The following is a 22,170-nucleotide window of genomic DNA, read 5'->3' on the forward strand; positions in this document are numbered from 1 at the left end:
AGTCGGATTCTCATGATGGGGATTTTTCGAAAAAGCAGCAGAGCGTAATATTTTCCAAATCTTATATCTTTGGGAGAGAGAGAGAGAGAGAGAAAGAGGGAGAATTTCCTTCAAAATAATATTTAACATTTGGACAATAAAAAAAACCTCTTGGTATAGTCAGTTCGGATAAAATACAGGTAATATTTTACTTTGGAGGTTTCAGAACTCTCTGTACGTCTTGCCAGGCCTTATCCAATTTAATTCTGGAAACAAAACACACGAACACACATATATATATATATATATATATATATATATATATATATATATATATATATATATATATATATATATATATATATATATGCATTTTCCAGTAAGTTTACATAATTTTTAAAAATTCGAATTTTCATTTTACAATGCTATTTACATGTACTTATGAATATCAATTAATTGAAAATTTTCAACTTACAGCTTGAGTTTCCATCTTTCCAGTTTCGAAAACACTACAAGCAATTGCAGCGAAAAGTTAAATACAGTGCTATGGATATCGTATATTTATGTACTATTCCAGTTTCGATTTCAACATGAAACCAATGTGTCAGGCATCATTAGGCCACCAGTATTATTATTATTGTTATTATTATTATTATTATTATTATTATTATTATTATTATTATTATTAGGCATCGTTACTTGCAGGTTTGTTCAATCTGTTTTTAAAGAACATAGTATAAAATGTTCACCGAGTTTTTTGCTTACTAAGAACAATCATAAAATTGATAGAAAGTATAATATGCACTGGATATGGGCTAACATAGAAACATTTAATAAGACACTTACTGTTTACTTTTTATGACTTGTTATATGTTTGTATACTGTATGTCTAAATGTCAACCTAAACGTTATGTCCATAAATTGCACAGACTTTCACGTGTTCAAATGTTTGCGAACGCATGTATACATATATATATATATATATATATATATATATATATATATATATATTTTATATATAAATATACATACATACATATATACATATACGTGTATGTATATATATACACATATACATTACACATGCTAGCATAAGTGTATCATAGAAAAATAAATATACCAAGGGTTACCGTTTATCGCACAGCCCTCTGTTATTACCGATAACTCAATATATGTATATATATATATGTATATGTATATATATACATATATATACATACATATATATATATATATATATATATATATATATATATATATATATATATATTATATATACTGTATATCATATATATATGTATATATAAATATATATACATACATATATATATATATATATACATATACACATATACATATATATATATACATATACAGTACATATGCTAGCATATGTGTATCACAGAAAAATAAATATACCAAGGGTTACCGTTTATCGCACAACCCTCTGTTATTACCGATAACTCAATTTCAGGTCGGACAGGTCATCGTCTTTTGGCTGTCAACCTCCAGGGACCTTCAAAGATTCATGCTGTCATTCGATTAGGAAGGCATCCGGCTGCGTCACCCCCACCTCCCCCAACCACTCTTCCCCATCCTATCCCCTCCCTATTCACCCCCCCCATATCTCCTTCCTACCCGTCACTCACTCTCGGAAAAAAGTGTGGAGTCCAAAAAGTTTTCATCGACAGGAACGTTGAGATAAACTCGATGAGATGCGATGAGATCTCATATATGAGACTGAAGTGAAGACGGTGCGCAATTTTGAGCGGTGCAGAATAAAAGACGCCTCATTTCCACAGTGTGTGTGTCCTTGCTGGTAAATCGTTTTAAATTTATCAGCAATATTTTTACGTTCGTAAATTGTTTTTTCTGTTTTCCTCCCTATTAAAATATCACTGTCTATAATTTTGTTCACTGACTTTCAACGTTAAAAACAATTAAGCATATGTTGTAATTATATACTTTCCTCTCAAAAACAAACATCCATTTAGAAATAAATTCTTATCGATTACATTTTTTTATATATCTTGTACATATCAGCATGCTCATCGAGTCGAGCACACACACACACACACACACACACACATACATATATATATATATATATATATATATATATATATATATATATATATATATATATATATATATATATAAAATAGCAAAACCGAAGAAAAACACAGCACCTCTGGCAGACATTTCGACGAATCGTGGAGAGATGAAAAAGCGAGAAAGAAAAAAAAAGGAAAGACATTTTCACGTCCATTAACTTGACAAGGACATTACATTAGTATCTACTGCACTCTTGAACTGGGATACTTTAGAAAAACCGAGCTGCCGAAAAGAGAGAGAGAGAGAGAGAGAGAGAGAGAATCTCAGTTGGGGACTAGTGTAAATTTAGCCTACTTCGTGCTAGCACAGACCCTTGCCCTATGCCGGTCCTGTAGTGTGTTATGGTGTTCTAAGGGTTAAGAGGCCTGATGAAGACCTCTGCACTCGTGGCAAACAACCAAGACGGGAGGGCGTCTTATGAATGGTTTTAGCGGGTGGGATGAGGATTACCTAGTCGAAGTCCTCCGGTTTTGATTTTATAAATTTTGCCAGGATACTGAACACTCACGCCTGCTTTTTGTTTTCCTTGCGCGGGCTTTCCTCTTCTCTCTCTCTCTCTCTCTCTCTCTCTCTCTCTCTCTCTCTCTCTAGCTGCGATCCATAACAGCATACTAATAAACAGGTATGTAAAAAACTGCTTAGGTCAACACAGCCATAATGTCCTAGGTTTTTAGGGACCGACCCCATAACGTATCTCATCGTCGATTCGGGAGTCGAACGCTGGTTATTCCGTTTCCAACTACCTCAAGCCCGACATGGTCTCTTCATTAGTACGTACTAAACTTCAACATACTGGATAAATAAAAGAACTGTAGGAAAGAGAGACGGAGGAAAAATGTTCGACAGCTTCACTCTCGACAAGGACATTACATTAGCACATTTTAAACTTCTTGGAAGGCAGATGTATAGGAGAGGGAAAGTGGGTGTGAAGGGAAGGGGGTTGTGTGTGAGGTGGGAGTTAAATTAACTGCTAAATAATTCCGCGAGTTAATTTTAGACGTCCACATCACATCACACCATGTGAATTCAGCAATCTCTGAACTAAAGTGAATTTATGAACTTTTCTCTTACATGAGGAAGGACTGCTGGGGAAGAATAAACTATGGAGAAAGTTTTTTCTTTGCAAAGTATCTCTTTTGACCCGTTTAAACAATGTTATATCACATTACTTCAATCAGGTCCGTGCGAAGTTCATGGCCACTCGGGAATTTTTCTTCAAAATACGATATTTTTGTCTGTTGTATGTTCGGATACTGTGCTGAATTCTGGCTCATTTCCCGACTACCTGTCGCTGTTCTCGTATGGGCACCTTTTGTTCACTTCAAATTATAGTAATTCTGTATTCTGGATACTTCCTTGTTACATATCACATATCTGTAAAGTGCTCCTTGTGGTCTTTCAAGAGAACTAGTCCTCAAAAACTGACGAATGCTTTATTTTCGTATACTTTTTTTGTAAGCCAAACTAAGATCTTGATTCAAAATTTTTGGTTATTAAAGTTATTTCTGTTATATTACCCTGTTCTTACTGATGGCCAACAAGTCCTGTGTCCTGTAGAATCAGCTCCTCGAAACAAACTTTTATGCAATTCATAAATAATGCACATACGGTCCATATTTTCAAAGTACAATCTGGCAGTGACAAATTCTCCCTCGAAATGAAAAATATTTTTCAAGGCTCTCATATCGAAAATATTTCTGTATTACAGGCCTACCAAACCTGTGACCCATCGTACCACGTCGTTCATCGGTCTGGTCCAGCCAACCGTCACTAACACGATTACCACAAAAGTGCTGTATTCACAAGACCACTAATTGCCCACTCTGAACCATTAAAAGAAAGTATGGATTATCTCTTCCACTAGAAATCGGGTCCTTATGCCTGGGTGCCGCAAGGTCCAGAATCGAATGTCCCAGTCCGAAAACATCACCTTAAGCTTCTAAGGTACTTCTCCCAGGTTTGATGCCATTTTCTAATAATTATGAAAGTTTCACCGACATCAAAGGAACTCGTTTGTTTCACCTCCTTTGTGAACAGAAGGGGTGGGGAGAGGTAGGAGGGTGGTGGTCAGGTAGCATCAGGGATAGGTTTTGCCCTATGGGATGGGAGGGGGTGTTACTTGGTTTGGGCTTATAATTTTTCTCTTTTGACTAATCCTATTTGGTTTTTGGACATTTTTTTTGGCCAAGGTGATTAATTGCAATGATGTCGAATGGACCCAGGTGGATTGGGAGGGGGAGGGGGCTTGATCAGGGCCTCCCATAGAAAGGGAGGATTACGGCGGAAAGATTTAATTTCCACGAATCAGCAACTGAGCGGGATCCATACCTACTCTGGCATGATAATGATGACGGTCATGACGTCAACAAAAATGATGAAGTTATTAATGATGAAATGGTATTTTTTTTTGGCTTCTTTCTAATTATAATATCGATGATTACGCTGACACGCTAAAGCTGATTGGAGTCTGATCTACATCATTGCAAAATAAATGACTGGGAAGATAATGTCCCGGACCTACGCCTTTGGAGATAGAAGGGCACAAAGGGCTCGAGCATGTTGGGAAGGAGAGGCAATTTATAGACGACACAAGTTGCCAGCACACCATGAGTATTCACGCTAGATGGAGCCACCGTAGTATTAGCAGAAATGCGATTATCTCATGATTTCACTGCTTCATAAAGAATTGGAATAAATGTGCTGATAAACCAATATAAAATAGGAATAATTATTAAATAAAATCTGACATGCGACAGAGAGATGCGAAAATCTTGTAGCTTTATTTTGCAAAATGGCACTCAGGTCAATAATTATTTCTAATGAAATATTGAGGAAAAATGGGAAAAGTTCAAAAATTAAGATAGTAAATTAATATTTGTCATTGGTAACTTCAGCCATTTCTAAAAATTTACACATGAGTGAGGTTTCCAAATGATAGTCATTTGTTATATGAGCATACACACACACACACATATACAGTATATATATATATATATATATATATATATATATATATATATATATATATATATATATATACTATATATATATATATATATATATATATATATATATATATATATATATATGTATATATATATATATATAGATAAATATATATATATATATATATGTACATACATAAAGATATATTAGAGAGAGAGAGAGAGAGAGAGAGAGAGATGAGAGAGAGAGAGAGAGAGAGAGAGAGAGAGAGAGAGAAACTTAAAACGTTATCTAGCAATCCAATCGTAAACTTTCAATTAACTTTTCCTTTCCAAAAAATAAAAGGGGGCAAATAACTGCCGGCTGTATTTTCCATGACATTAGAGTCAGACATCAAAAGCTTATAAAAACGTCTCCCTTTCGCTGTGCAAGTGTAATGATGCGTGAAATCGAAACGCCGCTGAAATGCAAGTTACCGGAAACAATACAATCCGCGAAGCTCCTCTCTATTTAGACCTGGCTGATGAAAGTGGATTACTCGGCCGTGATCATTTCTATACTGTACGCTTATCCCGGTCCCGAGCCCAAAAACTACAAGGCTGTTTAGCGAGGGGTCGACGCCCCTGGCTTGAGATAAAACGGAAAAACAAAGAACTAGCGAATTTTGCCGTAGTTATTGTGGTCTGGTGGAAGATGCAGTGGGTGTGTAATGAGGCTTAAATTCCAATGGTTAGGCTTTAATATAGGCATAGGCATGTAAGTCCGTTCATTTTACAAATGGATATCAAACAACTTAATGTCTTCAACTACTTCAGTTGTTAACACCCTTCGTAACGTTCGCATTTCCTTTCATACCTCACTTTAATTTACTTTCAATTATCAACTTTCTCAGCAACTACTTTTATTTATCAACATACTTCGAATTTCCACGTTTCCTTTCCTTGTCACTTTGTAAATTTCCAAGCATTCAGGTTTTCTTCATCCTTTCTTCCTCCAGAGCCCTAGATCTAGGTCGGGTCTACGTCTCCATGTGAGAGATAGTCAACTTTCCTTCGTAGGAGGAGGAGGAGGAGGAGGAGGAGGAGGAGGAGGAGGAGGAGGAGGAGGAAGGAATCCTACTAGGCTTTTTCCCCCATATCAGAAAGTTACCAAATATGTAAATAAGGTCTTCCTGTCCCTTGTAGTTCTATGGGATGGCCTACGCCTAGCGAGCGCCCCCCTCTTCTCATTCCCTCCGCTGCTACGGCCGTCTTAACCAAAGACCTTATGGGCAAAGTTTGATCTCTTCACCATTAGCCTTCCAGTCCGGGCGGATTCTCGCTCCGTGTCTAACGGTCTCTAACGGTCTCCTGACTCCTTGGGCGAAGCTGAACGCTATGACAAAAAATACAGCAATTTCTATTTCATTTCAGGCAGAAAGTTTCCAGTTTATAGCTCGCCACAGGTGAAAAGATTCCGGTTAATATTTCAGCACAGGCAGGGTTTTTGTATCTACAATTTCTGCATAAGCACAGTTTCTTTGTTCGTATTTCAGCATCAGTAAAAGTTTTTCCTGTTAATATTTCATGGAAAAAATTAAAATTTTTCCCTTTATCCTTCCAGTAATTCAACCTAAGTTGAAATGTTTTCTTGTTAGATTTTTGCATTGCAAAAATCCCCTTAACGTGTATGACAGCACTACATCATTTTACTTACATTTTATATCACTTCATGATTCATTTCAGTTTTGGCACCTTTATTCTTCGTTGCACATTGCATTTGGAGACAACCTTCCTATTTCTGATTTTAATTTGACGAGAAATTGTTTGACAGCCAGAGAATTTCTTTCCCGTTGAAGAGACGTATTCAGGCGATCTTGGTAATACAAATCACTATGGTGGGATGGTATTCCATACATTTCAAACGCCTTTTATTCTCGTAGGAGGAATGGTTCCAGAAGAGCACAGCCTTCTGGCTACTCAGAAAGTCTTCATGGATAAGCCTGCAAGGTATCCAGTACTATATATATATATATATATATATATATATATATATATATATATATATATATATATATATATATATATATATATATATATATTAACAGAGGCACTTACATCACCATGGCATGCCAATTAAATAAGCAAAGGAAATTGAAAAGTCCGTGAAGGAAGTAGTTGCAAAATTAATGTTGCTGGGGACTCATCAGGTGATTTGCAGTAAATAGTGGGGTGCCACAAGGGAATGCCCTTTAACCTTTGCTGTTTGGTCATTTCACTGGTTTTGCAACAGAAAAATTGTTTGGAGATGGAAGAGGTCTAGGTTGGAATAACGACAGAAACTTGACAGACCCAGAGTACGCAGATGCTTTTGCTTTAATTAGTAAAACACAACAAGATTTAAAGAGCTTGCTTAATAGAATGAAACATATATCTGAAGAGACATGAGACAAGATAAACCTAAGAAAAACAGAAAAAAATGTGGACAGAATACGAATAAAGGGTTGAAATAACACCAGCTGGCGAAATGATTATTGAGGTCAAACCTTTCAAATGTTTAGGCACAATGATATTCAATACAGAATTTAGTGAGAATGATACAGGGAAATCTAATAATGTCCAGTCTATAAGATCTGTGAATCACACAAACTGAAACTGCATATGAAAATCAGATTGTACATTACTTCAGTGTGATCTGTGGGGACATGAACCAAGGTATGACAATGAAACCTATACCTAAAAGATTTTGTCGACATGAGGATAAAGCTTTAAGAGGAATATTGGGTACCATATGGGAAGATACTGTGAGATATGATAAAATGTGGTAAATTAGAAGTTTCTTATATATATATATATATATATATATATATATATATATATATATATATATATATATATATATATATACATTACATACATTACCACATGTCTTTTTCCCCTTTATAGAGGAGACTTTAGAAGGGCAGCTTCCAAATTCTCAAAAGGATTTTGGGAATGAGGATGTAGTCCTATGGCCTTTCTCGACCCAGGGTCAACTGGGCGACTGGTGGTGGCACAGTCATAGGAACCAAGGATTTTGCAAACGGAGAACCAGTGTTCTACCACTGAGCACTCTTTCTCTCTCTCTCTCTCTCTCTCTCTCTCTCTCTCTCTCTCTCTCTCTCTCTCTCTCTCTATATATATATATATATATATATATATATATATATATATATATATATATATATATATATATATATATATATATATATATATATATATATGTATATGTATGTATATGTATGCATATATATGCATATATATATACATATATATATATTTATATATATATATATATATATAGATAGATAGATAGATAGATAGATAGATAGATAGATAGATAGTGCAATTAGAACTATTATGATCGGGTGTCTCTGAACAAAGCAGCACAGCTTAAGTGTCCAATAAAGATTAACATTCAGTTCTTTAATTAATTTCCCACCCACCCTTCAATTTAAATTTATACTAAGAACAAACACTTACCCACAAACCAAAATAGTAATTAATCTTTAAATACCGTCAAGAAAATGAAAGCCTTGATTATCTGTTTTACATTACGAACACTCTCTTTGACCCTTCCTAATTGGCCTTAAGATTCAACAGTCTTGGTCCTCGTTAATTACCGCAATTATAATGCTAATTTCTTTCCGTCTTTGTTATAAGAGAGAGAGAGAGAGAGAGAGAGAGAGAGAGAGAGAGAGAGAGAGAGAGAGAGAGAGAGAGAGAGAGAGAGCATACTGTAGAGTAAAAGGAAACTATATCTATAAGGTATAAAAATGCAATGCATACAATTAATGAAAAACTAATTGCACATATACGCGCGCGCGCACACACACACACACACACACACACATATAGAGCGGCAAAGCCACTATTATTATTAAACAGAACAGCAAAGCTGCTATCACTATATTTTCCTTGAATCCCACAGAAGTGAAAAGCTTGGCGGCACCAAATGGCCTTAGAAGAAGAAGACACTCATGTACCATTTTGGGGGAAATTTCTCCCACCAATGGTTCCACAACCTTTACAAGCTATCCTCTTACCTTGAGGTACATTATATCTGCATTTGAAACCAATGGCAGTTCGTGGGTCAGCAACCCCAGTTTTGTACTGGTTACTACCACCCCAGTAAGGGTCCTCAGTAAAATAGAATAACTAGAGTACTGTGTTTGCCACTGCTCTCAACAGAAGGATTATTTCCTCGCCCAAGTGGTTCACAACCCTTCCCTTGCGCACTCCACTAACTTGTGGTAGTGTGCATTGCAATCCTAAGCCATTGGCGCTTCATAAAGCAACTGTGGTGTTGTGGAATATTAAAATATGAATGTGAATTTTGTTTATTTTGCCTCTGGAGGCTGGAGGCACACCTTGTTATCGGATATATATATCTATCTATATATATATATATATATATATATATATATATATATATATATATATATATATATACTAACCATTTCCGGTAACATACACCTTAACATGCTAATAAACGCGTGGAATATGATAACTACCATATGATAAGTAAAACTGGTGCAATCACAGTCTAAGAATATCCAATCTTGCAGATATACACGCCTCTCTAAAGGTTCATGTCTTAAGAACTTTAAATCTTGCATGGAAACTTGCTTTTAAAGAGAGAGAGAGAGAGAGAGAGAGAGAGAGAGAGAGAGAGAGAGAGAGAGAGAGAGAGAATACTCGTCTTCATAAAACTTCGACTGACACCTTAATTCTACTAATGATTGACTGGGTCGTGACATAAGCTCTACAGGTACTCGCATTACTTTCCGAATCCTGTGACCTTGCCTTAATCCTGTGGTCACAAACTTCCGCATTTCTCCCGGTGACCATTTCCTCCTCCTCCTCCTCCTCCTTCTTCTCCTCCCGGTGACCATTCCTTCTCCTCCTCCTCCTCCGAGTCTGTTTCGCTTCGAAAATTTCATCTGACAGCTCTGAACCGCATCGTCATAAAAGGGAAGGATACCGGATGGATACCAGTCAATTCTTGCTGGGGATTTGCAAGACTGAAAATCTCATTTAAAAGACAAGAGAAACGTATCAGTCATCGCCTTTAAATTCGCCATGACAGACCCACTTTCTTCGGTTGCAAATCAGCTTGCAATGTTGAATCGGCGGCGTGATATCACTCACATCACCTATACATCACATCACATTTTTAAAACACTGCTTCACATCTTGTGCTTTGGGTTTCGTGGGGGGATGGGGATTCGTAGAAGAAAGTGTATTATAAGAAGATGATGAAGAAAACTTCACAGCTCAGGTTTTTCGGAACCAGATCGGTCTTCCGGCTTATTATCGCGTGGAGACGTAATCCTCTTCCACGCTGACGTCCGTCTTCCTCTTCTTCGTCTTCTTCTCCTTCCTCTTAAGCTGATTCGTATCTCCCCGCTTTCAAAGGGATTCCTGATGAGATGTCTTAATCGTCCACTTCTCCCGTGTAGGGAAAATTCCCTATTAGGCTGAATAAAAGGGGGTTCCGCTCGGTCGCCGTTTGATTCTTGAAGGAGTTAGTATAACGGTGTGTGTCTTTTGTTCTTTCAATCTCGAGATGTCCCTGACGGGAGAGGCTGGGCCTAACTGATAAGGATTCATTGTACTTGACTATGCGTGAAGGTAGGGGTGAATGCGTAGGAAGAAACCCGGAGGAATAAATATAAAATGTTGACGGCTATAAATACTACAGTCGGTCGTTGTAAGACACTGGAGTTTAAAAAAAAAATACGATAGTTAGAAATGTGATCTTTTTTTACGCTGTGTACATCAGACCGCATGATTGATGATTATTCTTAACTCGAAATAATTCACAGATTCACCTAAAATAAAAAAAATCCTTTCACTTACTCCAAAGTTTGAATACTAATTATCTCCGGTGAACCAAAGAACAATAAGTCGGTCTTAAGCCCCATGAAAATCACTTTCACCAGTGTAAAAAAAAATATTAAATATTAAGGAACATTACATTCCGGGCTTGATATCAATGTATGAATTCATTTATATGGCTTTAACTTTTTATACAGACTGAGAACGATTCACAAACTGAAATCGGTGGACAACACATACACAAACTTACAAACCGATAAAATGAATTTTTGCCTACATGTAAATTCATACATAAACTAAAAACCTAGCAGGAGCTGATAGTGTTAAATGTTTGCATTCCTTCTTTCAAAAGAACCTTTTGAATGTCCAACTTTTCCCATTTGTGTTTAATACTCTGTCCATTTTGGTAGAGAACCTGAAAAGACGAGATGTAATGGACGAATTCAGGGGCAATAAAAAGCTTTAATATATTTCTCAGCGGCGCCCTGTTACAGAAACAAGATCATGATAAACTCTTGTAGTGGTAAAAATCAATTTCAAAAACGTTAAGACGTTAAATATGAAAAGAAAAATACGAAAAACAGGAGTAAGGCTTAAGAAATCTACCATAATAATTGTGACAGATATGTCTGATAATATATATGAACACTGGAAAGCACAAACGTATCACATAAATGAACCCGACTAAAGGAAAGCAGGTTTATGATTGATAACTTTAGGAAAGAGCAAGGCTGCTGACAGCATGTTATACTGCGGAATAAATGAGGGTAAATATTGAAAGGTGATCAGTCGAGAAAGCACAGGTGAAGGTGAATTCACGATGAAGTTCAGATAAAACTCGACTGGGTTAAGGGTAGAGGGTGAGATAAAGCCTGCCCTAAAATGCAAGAGTTGGTCAGGAAAACAGATTAAACTTGGAGCATGAAAAATAAGCTTTTAAGAAGATAATAATTGGTACAAACCACTCATAATTAGTCGTTAAAGACTCTAACAGCGCCTATAAAAGCGATCGAGATGAGAGATTAAAGAGGCGCTAGGTGTAAAATAAATTCTAGATAAGAGGGGATATTGATAGTTTTTCCAGGAATTGTTTTTGTTTTTTTTTAACTACTCTAAGGCAAAATGTATGTCACCGATTACGGTAGCAGAAAGAAAACATAAATTCATCTAGTTACGATTTCTGGTTTACTTTGTCCTGTAACTTTCAGACCACACACCTATCTAGCGTTCGACCAAGGTTAACAAAACTCTGGTAATTCGCAAACAAAATCTCTTTTAAAACTTTCTTAATTATGAAGCATTACATAAGCGTACGATGCTCTTTCATTCTTTCACCATATACTTCGAACTTACACTTCTCATGATTTCGGAGTAGAACAAAAATGTTTTTAAGAAGTACTTGTAGTTTATAATCGTATAGCCATTTTCTGTTTTCTGAAAAATATGAGTGTTATATATTTATACATACATACCCTATAAATGAAGCCACAAATACCCCCTTACTGTCGAATTCCTTATACACTTGAGAATAACTTACACGCAAAGGGAATTAGATATGATAAGAGCATGCTATCAAGGTGGAGATGGATATTTTTTTTTAAATGTCACGTGTGTATAAGACAGACAAACAGACACACACATACACATATATATATATATATATATATATATATATATATATATATATATATATATATATATATATATATATACATATATAATATATATATATACTGTATACATTAAGTAATATAGCCTCTTTCTCTTCCAGCAATTTACTCAAGCAAAGTCACTCATTGAATAACTTTCTTCCTTTGAGGACCTAATAAGTTTTATTCGTAGCAGTCTTAAGAATATTTCAGTGCAACATTTCCTCTTCATGAAATTATTCAAACTCTGCCAACAGTTACCCTTAATTGTATTTGCTCCTATAGCAGTAGTGTCTCTTCTATTTGATTTTAAAAACTGTAAAATAAGTTACTGACACTGAAAATCTGAATAAAGTGCAATTTACAATTTTGTTCCATTTTGTTGTTTTTTATTTGGTTGCCGGTCAAACTGACACTGCGAAGCAATAGCGGCGTAATACTGTACAATACCCTACATAGCAGAGAGAGAGAGAGAGAGAGAGAGAGAGAGAGAGAGAGAGAGAGAGAGAGAGAGAGAGAGAGAGAGATAAACTGATTCTAATCAACTCTGAGTAGCGTGATGGAGATTTTAAAAACTTACTTTAAAATTTGGTCAGGTATTTCTGTGATGAGAGGTAACGCTTCGTCAACTTCCTTATAACAATCTTATCTTCACCTGAGAGGAGGAGGAGGAGGAGGAGGAGGAGGAGGAGGAGGAGGGGGGATTAAGCAAAACTGATTAAGTACTGAGTAAATCTGAAAAGTTTTCGAGAAAGTTAATCCCCATACATGATTAAAAGTTGCTCAGTTTAAGCACTAGATATTACAGAAAGGGAAAGGAGCGAAGAAGGTGAGTAGATGGGCGGAAAGTCTGCGTGCTAGGATGGAGACTGGGTGAGGAGGGAAGGGCGTTATGAGTGGATGGGGGGCGGGGGGACGGGCGTGAGTTCTCGAGGCGTGAAGCAACTAATGCAAATTGATGGATCTTTTGCGTTGCACAAAAATGGCTCGACGGAGGAGATTAACGAGGGATTATGGAAGAAGATCATAAGACTTTTTTTCCCCTCTGATATAATCAGTCTCCAGCCTATCCCTCTCTCTCTCTCTTTCTCTCTCGTAGCTCTGAAATGGCAGCACCGTTTTTATCTCGTTCTTAACCCGATTTTTTTCCTCCCCCTCTTCTCACTCTAACCCGTGTCTTTCAAGATTGATGATGAGCTATCACTTTCGTAGTAAGGATGAAGAGGAGAATTTTCTCTCTCTCTCTCTTCCTAAGAAGCAAATCGTAGAAAACGAAATTAACATTATATTCTCCTTCCTCCTAGTGTTCCTGGTCCATGTCCTCTCCTCTCTCCTTCTATACCTACAGCACATTCTATTCTTCCTCCTCCTTTTTCTCTTCCTCACTCTTCATTTTTCCCCACCCCCTCGCTCCTTAACCCCGTCCTATATCTACTACTAACCACCATCACCACTACCCCACCACCCACCCACCCTTCACCCTCCACCATAAAAAGAACTTCATAAATTTTCCGGCCACTTAATGCTCTCTGATGCTCATGGGAAAGACCCTTTCACGAAGGCATTTGAGGAAGACGCTATTTAGTACTCGTCTTCCGCTGGAAGCCTCTTGGGCTTATTTACGAAACCACTGCTCTTCTGGAGTTCTCAAAAGTGTGACGGATCGACTGACAGACAGACAGACAGACGATGCCTTGGTTATATCCCTTGACAGCTGAGCGGGAGAGCAACATACAAAACAAACAAATAAAGCAAGGACATTATCGTCGCTGAAAAATGGGCGAGAAAGGTGTTTTCTTTTTAGAAATACGCTTCAAGAAGGGTAAATATTGCAGAAAGAATTAAAAAGGGCATTAGTTTGAAAACAAAGAAACATAAAAAACAATTAAAAGAGTACAGAATCATGACAGATAGGGAGATACAGATATTTTTTAACTAAAAAACTAAAAAAGAGAAAAGAAAAAGAACAATTAAATAGCAAAGAAGGAACAAAGAATGAATAAAGGAAAACGACATTTTTATAAGCCACCCCTAAAAGCCAAAAAAAAGGGGGGGGGAACAAGTAAAAAAGATTGAGGCTCTAGTCGGTTTCCTACAATGCAAAAATCTTTCCGGGGGGCCAGCCACGAGTTCGTGACGGATTGCTTACGGAAGTTTCATATTTACTACAGGAGAAAGAATTATGGATGACCGGATGGGGTCGAACATCCTGGCAAGGGGGCCAATTCTGGCCTCTATATGCTTTTTTTATGTCTTTTTTTTTCTGAGTACCAGGAACAATATTGGTCTTTTCATGGGGTCTTAAGAGACTTTTCGGCTTTACTGGAGCTGAAGGGGAAAATGAACGCTTGGGGCAACTGAGGTATGTCCATATGGACCTTTAAATAAAAATTATACCTTTTTGGGTGTTTTTACCCGATAAGGAACGCATGGGAGGGCAATTCCAGCCTTTTCATGAGGTCTTCGAAGAAATATCTTTATGGGGTTGCTTCAGGAATTAAAGACTGCATAGAGGATATCCTTGTCTTCTATCAGGTCTTAGGAGAAATCTTAGCTTTAAGGGAACTTCAGGACTATAACAAATACCTGGAACAATTCTGCTCGTTTCATGGAAGCTGCAGAGAAATATATTTAAGGGCCTCAAGGAAGAGAAGACTCGCCGGGGATATGTCTGGTCTTTGCAAGGAGTACTCAGAGTAATCTTGTGACCTTGATAAGATGCGTTACAGGGATTACCTGTCCCAGCAATGGGTCTCTTAGAGGTAGCTCCGAACCTGCCGAAGTAAAGTTAGGGGTTCCTCATGAGACACTGCTGGAACTCTAATGAAACCCATATTGTTCTTAATGGATAAGCCTGAGGGCCATTACGAGGTCCTAATGGCTCCTCCCTGGAACTCTAATGACTTCTTACATAGAATTCATTAGGTTCTAATTGGGTGCAGATCTGATGTAATGGACAATTCTCCATTCATAATCAGACCAACACTTTCACAGTGTTTGACCTTTTTGTATGTATGTATGTATGTATGCATGCATATGTTTATATATATACACTATATATACACACACACAAATATAAATATAAATATGATGAAATTTCGTAATAAACACATTACCCTCTTCCCAAAAAGTATGAATATATATATGTATATACATATATATATATATATATATATATATATATATATATATATATATATATATATATATACATATATATTTATATATATATATATATATTTATATATATATATACATATTTATATATATACAGATATATTTATACATATATATATAATACATACATATGCATATATGTATGAACGTATGTATAAAAAAAGTTTGCCCACAAAACAGTCAAAATTAGCCCGAACATAAAAATTAATTCAAGACATTATCGCATCTGAACCTCAGAATTACCATTTTTTACTTTACGATTCGGAAGTACCAACTTTTCCCGACAAATTCCCCTCCCGAAGCTTCTCAGACAAATTCCGGAAGCTTTAGCGAAGACGTTAAAGTTGGAGGCAGGGAGGTCGTTTGTAACCTTATCGGGATGAATTTTATCAGCTCCTTTCTTACAAGAGAAGACTTTCTCTCTCTCTCTCTCTCTCTCTCTGGTCTTGGCGCTATTTTCTGACGCGACGCCTCCAGGGAAACTGTTCCTTTAGTATTCTCCTCCTTCGTGCCTTGTTTCTTTTTACTTAGATATAAGTGTAAGAAATTTTATCTCTAGGTTAAAGTGGTCTTTTTTTTCTGTGTTGCTTTTGACCAAAGGGAATATCGTGTTAATCCTTCTCTCTTATTTCTTTAAAATTTAATCAAGTTTTGCCGCTTCATCTTTTTTCCCCTCTGCTTTAATTGCTTTCAATAACTGGGAAAAGAATGTTGTTAATCTTCGGTTTGAAAACTGTTCTTTCTTTACCAGCAGTCATTTAACTTTGTCTTACTTGGAGAGGACAAAAAACTTTCCGATGTGGGTTTCATCCCCATAGGGAGATAGCGCCGTCAGTGCACCTCAAGCGGTGCACTGTAGACATTGCTTGAGGTTCTCTGCAGCGTCCCTTCGGCCCCTAGCTGCAATCCTTTTCATTCCTTTAGCTGTACCTCCGTTCCGTAGCGGATCCAGGAAAATTTCATCAGGTGGGCACCAATTTTCATATTACACACACACACACATATATATATATAAATATTTTTTTTCTCAAAGTTTTATTATTTCTATAATAGATTTTGTATTTTTCCCCATTTTTATATTTCTCATTTATGTTATTATCTAAATCTTCAATATTATTATTTTGTCATTATTTTTCATGGTGGGGGGCACGTGCCCAGGTTCCCCGCCACCGTTCGCTAGTGCCTCCGATCATATTCCCTTTCTTCCATCTTACTTTCAACGCTCTCCTAACAATTGTTTCATAGTGCACCTGCGCGGTTTTCCTCCTGCTACTCCTTAAAACCCTCTTTACTCTCAATTTCCCTTTCAGTGTTCACTGACCTCATAGGCCTAGCCGTTTACCTTCGGCCTACACTTTATATTCCATTTCATTCCTATTCGGGTTTCAGGGTAAAACTACATTTTGTACAGTGCCACTACATTTCCTGTGTCGGAGCAGTTTGCTCATTAATTTAAAACTGTTGTAAATATTGGAAACGGACAGAAAACAGCGAAACGGTGAAAACCCATCGGATGTATATTTACAGAGAATTATAATGAGCCGGCAGGCTTTTAATGCGAGCAGATAGCTTGACTTCGCATTCTTTGTTTTACCCGAAATCCAATTATCCTCTTGCTTTCGCAAAAGCGCGTTCCAATTTTGGCAACGGTTAGGGTAAACATTGACGAAGCACACAGGATACAAGAATACGTTTAAACGCGCAAGTTATAATGCCCTGATACCCAAAGTTATTGCAAACTAAAGCGCTGTGTTGTCTGCGCGCAAATAAATAGAGCACTGTTATGACATGACTGAAACATTTGTACAAACATGGAAGGGGAATTGTCTGATGTTGCCTATCAATCTTTCTCAAATAAAGCTATGAAAATGGAGCGAGTCTGAGATTACTAAGGGATCATTATTACATCTATCATGAAGAAGAAATGCAGACTAAGGTACGTGTTGAAGGGATACAGTCAGAATCAGATGGATCAAACCGCAATACCCCATCATTTCTCAACTCCCAACTCTTGCTGTTATCGATGACAGTCAGCTAACTTGTTTCAGCTCAATAGCCGGTAAAACAAGAGTGAAAAAGTAATATATCTGCATCCGTGCTTTATGCAATATTATTCCTTTATAAGGGTAAGAGGGGCCATTAATGTGGGTCGCTAATTATCAGAGGTCAATTATATCTAAATATGCACTAACACAGATACATACGAAAAATATGGTCCCTTGTCAAATAAAAAAAGTTATGAGACTTGACTCAAGCAACGCGTGATCAATCGTCAATCTAAAATGCACAAGCATGAAAATGAATTTTTCCGCAGGGTTACGATTTCATTTTTTTTTTAATCAAGTTTGATGGAACTTTAAGTAATCATTCATTACTGGCCGTTGCAATAACGGTACAATCAATTCATTAGTCAATGTTCGTTGAATAGTCTTTAAAGAAACGGACATACCATCTCGATAAAGAGTGGAGTTAGGTCGTCACATACCGTGGGTTACAGAAACCCAGCTCATTCTAACCTAACCCATTCTAGGGTGACGGGTCCTACTTGAGCTGTCTAAAGGATATGTGTCTTGTTTACAAGTCCTAGGGAGCCTTCCAACTAGCCTATCTATTCTAAACAAGTAGTCTTGGAGATGTTCTACTGCATTAAAGGCGAACCCAAGTCCAAGAGAAAGAGAAGGTCAGCTCACTTCCCCCCAAAATCCCCCATGTAGGCGGAGCTTTGTCTACCTCCTTATTGTGTCAGCAGGTGTGTGCGTGTTAAGTATACCTTAGGTTAACCAGACCACTGAGCTGATTAACAGCTCTCCTAGAGAGGGCTGGCCCGAAGGATTAGACTTATTTTACGTGGCTAAGAACCAATTGGTTACCTAGCAACGGGACCTACAGCTTATTGTGGAATCCGAACCACATTATACCGAGAAATGAATTTCTATCACCAGAAATAAATTCCTCTAATTCTTCATTGGCCGGCCGGAGACTCGAACTCGGGCCTAGTAGAGTGCTAGCCGAGAACTCTACCGAATCGTCCAACGAGGAACTCGTGCCAGCAGGTGAATTGCCATAATGAGCAGGTACCTCTAAGATACGTCATCGCCTACGTAGTTACCCCAGGTAGGAGGCGACACTGCCCAATTGGGCAGATCTTGTCAAGGAAGTTGTGGCCTTCCTAAACAGTCCCATGGCACAGTTGCACTAGCCAGGAGGTTTTAAGCAACCGGATCCCTTAACATTAAAGGCTATACCTGAGAAACATGTGATGTTACCAATACTGAAGCTTAGATAGTACTTAGAAAAATTCCGCAACGGTTTTTGGAAAATAGTTTCAACAATGATGGTTGTCGTAAAATATCAAATTGTCACGGACAACAAAACGGGTGGTTCTAAAAGTGCTTCATAGATCAACCAGCGTCAGAAGAGGTTCTTTCTCTACTGAAAGTCGCTGACTTGTTAATAATATGTTCGTGGTATGTATGCGATAAGTTCCTAACGTGTGTTTATGACAAGGTATACTGTAGTGCGAACGCATCCTAACTTGAACAATCTCGGAGAAAATGGCAGTTGGAATAAATTTACTCCAATCGTTACTTAGCGAGAGGCAGACCGTCTTTTAAAAATACACGGAGTACTCTCGTTAAGCGTTACCATAGAGATTTAAATAAAATACGCATCAAGACATACACCCCTACCTATCAAACTGTTAATAAGCTCTCCTCGTCGTAAATACTGTATTTCATATCCGTCTGTCCTTAGGCTTATCTTCTCATCGATAGACGGGTATTTGTATGTATGCAGATAATGAAGTGTAGCTAAAATTCCCCATTTAAAAAAAAATGACAAAAACGAGAGAGAGAGAGAGAGAGAGAGAGAGAGAGAGAGAGAGAGAGAGAGAGAGAGAGAGAGAGAGACTATATGTGAACAAATCTCTTTTACTGTTCCGAACATTTATGCACTGACATGATATTATATATATATATATATATATATATATATATATATATATATATATATATATATATATATATACATAAACACACACACATACAAAAGGCCTCTCTCACAAGTACGTGCCGACTTCCTGTAGCCGAAGACCGGCGCTTAATAACAAAGCAAATTTATGATTGTTCATACACATAGCCTCGTCTTTGAGTCCTAATATATATATATATATATATATATATATATATATATATATATATATATATATATATATATATATATATATATATTATATTATATTATATTATATATATATATATATATATATATATATATATATATATATATATATATATATATATACAACATAACGACTTCTTGCCATTTGCACATTCTGTGGTGACAGCCTGGGCGATATGTCATGGATTCATAATAAACTATTGTCTTTCACGATGTAAAATGCGATGTTGTGCCATTGAGTCTGATAATGAATTTGACGTAATGGACATGAATTTCTTTTAAGGGATTCGGTCAAGAGAGAAATAGAAGGGCTTAAGTAAGATATTACGATGCCACGACTCAACGAAAGTTTCACCGTAATATAACATATTTCGGGACAACCAAGTGATATCCAAGTCTACAGACATTACGTAAAATTGTTTTTAATCTCTATCTCTCTCTCTCTCTCTCCCCATTAACAGCTGAATCCAGGATGAAGTTTATACTAAAAGCAAAGAGGAATATATGTATTATGTAAGCATATGCACGTTTGTGTGTACATGTATATGTATAGGCCTCAATGCCTCCTGAAATGAATATAGATTTTTCTTACGTCAAAGTTTGCGCCTGTGTAGAACATAAGAACATTCAAAGGATTGCACAGAGAATTGCACTTGAAAGAACTTTCTATGAAAAAGGACACCAAATGACCTTCAGGAAACTCAGGGACTTTGAAGATTTAGCAAAAGGAATGGGCTTTGAAATCCATTCATTTGTAATGAAAATGTGTACTGCAAATGCTTCAGAAATACTCGGGATGTAAGGATTTTTTTTAAGGAGAAATACAATCTTACAGGACTCTTCAGGAAAGAAAAAAGGATTCCAATGAATATATGAAAGGACAAAGGACGTAAGAGGACTTCTTAATGAAGGGCGGAACTTCATAAAGTTTTGTGAAAGAAAACGGGTTCTGAAGAACCCCTTTCAGAAAGAAGGCCTTCTAAACTTCTTGGGAGGGACGGCGAAATGGCTCCAAAGACCTTTTGGCAAATATAACCAAATCAGCAAGATAGTTATGCAGACCAAAATGAACTTCAAAGGTAGAAAAACGCAGAAATCAAAGGTTTCTAAAAAAAAAAAAAAAAGAGAAATTGCGATAAAAATTTCCCAAATTTCCAGCGTTGAAAAAAATTTTCAGTGTTAATTAGAACAAGAATTATTAACACAAACCTCTTCGAAAATATACATTGGTCTAAAAAAATAAAAATAAAATTCTCTAATGAACTTCTTTTCTGGTTAAATAGGCCCATCTTCTCCTAATTTAATGGAAGAAGGTACTCTCAATAACGCCTGGAAAATTAAATGGATCCCCCATGCGACTTTCTGAAAAGTAGGTCGAAGTGCTTCAGAAGGGAAAGAGGACTCCGAAGAGCTTTTAACAAATGAAATTTCTAAAACAGTTTTTTTAAAACGGACACAATAGAGGTTCTCGGAAAAGATAAGAACCCAAAATGCACTTTTTGGAGGAGATTAAGGCTGCTAAGTTGCTTTCCGGGGGAGACAAGGCTCTCAATGGGGCTTTCAAGGAAATAAAGGAGATATGAGAGGGTTTTCTCTGGGAAGAAGAGGTCACAGTGAAATCTGGCCTGATCTTTCGCTAACGTTTTTCTCGAACGAACTTTCCATATCAGCAAATTTCTTTACCACTCACTTTCAGTTAATTTATACAAAATTTCTCCAGTCTGGAAGTAAACTTTCATTGCCTACCGAATTATTTAAATATGTTTCTTGTCAATGGAAAAGAGTATACTTCAACATACTCGTTACCGTCACAAGGTTAGAAAAACATCATTTAAATATGAATCGCAGAATATTATATAACCATAATATTTGTATATATATATAATATAATATTATATATATATATATGTATATATATATATATATATATATATATATATATATATATATATATATATATATATATATATATATATATAATATATATATAATGTATATTAATATACTTATGTATATATATAAATACACACGCACACACATATATAAACCATACACATTTTTCTCTTTTTAAAGGGGGGGTGGCTCCAGAAAGGTAAAACTTTTTGGTTCTCAGCCACTCTCATGGGATAAGGTTACTTATCCTCTGACCTTTTCTTGACAATGGAGAGAGAGAGAGAGAGAGAGAGAGAGAGAGAGAGAGAGAGAGAGAGAGAGAGAGAGAGAGAAATATGCAACTAAATCGGGTTTAAATAATGTTATTTTCATGT

General features: G+C 36.6%; 1 protein-coding gene across 3 annotated transcripts in view; it reads right to left on the bottom strand.

Moving 5' to 3' along the window:
• LOC136840123 (uncharacterized) overlaps positions 1-22,170 on the bottom strand; it is a 697,102-nt gene that overhangs the window by 34,007 nt on the left and 640,925 nt on the right. The window lies entirely within an intron of this gene.

Source organism: Macrobrachium rosenbergii, chromosome 7 (genome assembly GCF_040412425.1).
Source record: "Macrobrachium rosenbergii isolate ZJJX-2024 chromosome 7, ASM4041242v1, whole genome shotgun sequence".
In the NCBI taxonomy this organism is placed as follows: domain Eukaryota; kingdom Metazoa; phylum Arthropoda; class Malacostraca; order Decapoda; family Palaemonidae; genus Macrobrachium; species Macrobrachium rosenbergii.